Raw genomic sequence first — 3,381 nt, forward strand, 5'->3', positions numbered from 1 at the left:
TTTGTACTTTAATATATTCTTAAATCTCCGTTTATTTAGGTAAGAGTATAATTCCTATTGATTAATATGAACTTTTCTTTTTAAACCACAAATTTAAAATTGATTTAGGAATACATTTTTAATGAAATTGACAGAGGAGAACACCTGACAGGGGGCGTCGCCGCATGACGTCATTGGGCCTATAAATATGCCGTCCCCCGCACAAACCAACTATCAGCTCATCTCATCCTTACCACTCCAAAAGTCACATCGTGCTGCACTTCGGTCAAGATGAAGCTGTTTCTCGCCTTTTTTGGACTTTTCCTCGTCTTTCTTGCACTTTCAACACAGGTAACTTTGAAGCTTTAACAGTGTTTTTGGTTAAATTTTGCCTTTTTTTTCTTAAATAGCTTTCATCCTGTTTTTTTTTAACTCCTGGGTTTACACGTGATAAAGGTGATTCAATTTAGCCTTGTTTTGCATTTGTTAACTTGAAGTAAATACTTTTATCAGCTTCTAAAATAAACGTGCAAAACTAGGTGATTTAAAAGATTTTTTTAGTGAGAGCCCTTAACTGAAACATACTCTGTACACTTAAAAATTGTATACACTTCTAAAAGTTGAGACTGCTACAGAATAATTGACCAATGTGGTTCTTTTTTTCCCTAAATTGTGATACACCCCCAATCCATTTTAACCTGAGATTTAGCCCTCAATTCTACTAGATTAACCATCTCCTAGAAACAAATTAATTTAAAATCAGCTGAAGGATGATCAAAGTGACATAACTGTCACCAAAATAGGTAATTTGGACAATTGTGTTGTAGGTGGTGCATGGGCAGGCCCCAACTGCGAACACGACTGTGAACGTGTCCACCATGAGACCCCCACTCTCAACCACCACCACTATCCTCACCACCAACAGCACCGATAAGAATGGATGCTACGGAAATGGCGGAGACCCCATGCTGTTGCTGGCCCTCACTTTGGCTCCTCTGATTTACACTTGGTGTTTATGAGTGCACCTATGGCTCCCTCACTGGACAAAGAGTTCAACAGCTTTTCCACGTAATCACCGGCTTTCTCCTGGAATTTCATGATGTCTGCACAGTTGCCGACCCTCCTCGTACCAAGTAGTTTGCATCTCAGGATCTTGCACAGACTGGATTATTGTTAGGAAGTCATCCACTGTGCTGTCCAATAGTTGGCTTTTTTTTTCCTGCCCCAAATGTCCAGTGAGTTATATTTTTTTTTTAAAGGATGCCAGTTCAAAGATTTGTCACAAAAGTTTGTATTTTGGAAACCTGCGAAATAAGAGGGGTTTTTTTACGTCTTGTGAAATGTTGTAAATTCAATAAATGTTCACCTTGGAATTGATTGTCTGTTTTTAATCTATGCCAAATTGGTTTTGGCTTGCCAATTTTCTAAAGTGATTGAAGGGGACTCTAAGGTGCTTAACAAGTGCTAGTGTCATTTTAAAGTTAGTGTAGCAAGATTTAAGCTCTTTATCTTGTCAAGTGAAACTGCATTAGCTGTCCAGGTTTTGTTTTGAAATTGCACCACCCACTTGGTTTTAAATTCTAAGCCCAGACAGCTCTAATTGTTGCAGACATCAACCTTCCCCAAAACCAAAATATCTGTCAAAGTTGAGCTATTTGTCTGCTATCCAAATCTCAATTTAGTATTGTACTTTTTGGCCATGAGGTTAGAAAACAAGCAGATTTTTTTTTCTGCATGTGGCAGAGAAAAGTACTGATTACTAAACTAAAAAAACTCAGTCTTGATCCTGACATGTTTGTTTACTAGAACCAAACTAACTGCATTGTAAAAGGAAAATCTGGATTATATAAAGTTGAGTAACTGATTTAGAAATTGAGCAGGCCTTCAGAGTCTCATAGGGCTCTTTCAATATAGTGACACAGAATTCTCTGGAACCAACCCTACAGGTTGGCTATTGGGGGAGATTGACTCCCACCCTCACTTGGTGACAATGGCTGCATTGTCCAGCTCATCTTATCTTCTCAAAAAAGAAAAAAAAAACATTAACTTCAGTGGGACTTTTGATGAATAGGGCTGCTTCCACCTGGTCACCATAACTCTACAGGGTTCTCATGGATTTTTCCACTAGTTAAGATAACTGCTTTTGGACCTTGTTGCATTCTTTTAGCACACTAGCAACGATGAAGTGAGCTCAATTATTGGAGGTTAGACTTTTGCTTTAGTTGACCACCAGAGTGTGACCACTTAAACCCCTCGTCCGGCCACTACACAAACGTAAGGAAACCTGAGATGGAGTTTTCTGACAAAGTAGGGGGAGTAAAGTAAACTCTAGTGAGTGAGACTTATGCCTTAAAACTAATCTTACAAAGTGGGAAATTACATTTAATTGTTTGAACATTTTCTCCATTTTTCTGGCCATTGTGTTTTTCTGCATTTTTTTTTTTTACATTTGTGGTAACCAGTGCTGGTTTAAATTATAATGGCATTTGATTTGGGGGATATTTGCTATTTTTAATTTTTAAACTGAGCAACCCTTTTCACGCAACGGTAGTTAACATTTTTTGTTGTTCCCTTGAAAAATATAATCTGTTATTTTCAACAAAGATTGGTTAGGGATTTGTCTTATTACTGAAAAGTAATTTGTAGAGAAATGTAAAATAAATCAAACTTTCATTTGGAGGAAATAACCTATTTAATCTAATAAATTAGTACATTTGTTAACTGGAAATGGAATCTATTTTATAATTTATTTTGTTAAATCCCAGTTATATGCACTCTCTTAACAGAGTAAGCTCACCAACCACATCCTAAATGCAGAACTACAGGAATTGAAACTATTTTTTTTGTGGTGTATATCAATCTTTATATGACTTGTGTGGACTTTATGGTTAGCTTTAAATGTCATTTTACCTGTATAATGACTATAAAGGCATTCAATTTAATTGAACACAGACTTTACTCTTGTGACCCTTATTAGTATATTTCTATTGCTATTTAACAAAATCAATATGCAAGTAGCTACTGTGGGCTTAATGTTGACATTAACAAAAAAAAGGTTTAACTCTCTCCATACTGCGTACAATTAACACAAGATTTGGTTGCAAATGTAAATTACCAAACGAGGCCAAATAACAGCAGTGCCATGGTGGCGGTCTGCATGTAACCTTGCAGCTAGTTTACCACCTGCAGCAGTTTAGCTTGGCCTAATTTTGGTGCAGCGTGCAGCTTTTTCTTGTCACTCAGGAAACCCCCATGCAATGGATTTTTTTGGGGGGGAAATGACAAATTGATGCAACTTAATGCTCAAACTTGAAATCAGCAACGCAGTGCGGAAATCCGGTTTTCACCTAACCAAACGTACATTAATGCTATTGACAGTGATAGACAACCAATCCAATTGGA

At 37.1% G+C, this 3,381-nt stretch overlaps 1 long non-coding RNA gene across 1 annotated transcript; it reads left to right on the forward strand.

Annotated features, from left to right (window-relative positions):
* Positions 1-214: 214 nt before the first annotated feature.
* LOC144089526 (uncharacterized) lies at positions 215-1,352 on the forward strand. The gene is made up of 2 exons (XR_013305094.1): positions 215-330; positions 807-1,352. It is a non-coding gene; the product is annotated as an uncharacterized LOC144089526 (long non-coding RNA).
* The last annotated feature ends 2,029 nt before the right edge of the window (positions 1,353-3,381 follow it).

The sequence above is a fragment of the Stigmatopora argus genome, chromosome 15 (assembly GCF_051989625.1).
Source record: "Stigmatopora argus isolate UIUO_Sarg chromosome 15, RoL_Sarg_1.0, whole genome shotgun sequence".
NCBI lineage: Eukaryota > Metazoa > Chordata > Actinopteri > Syngnathiformes > Syngnathidae > Stigmatopora > Stigmatopora argus.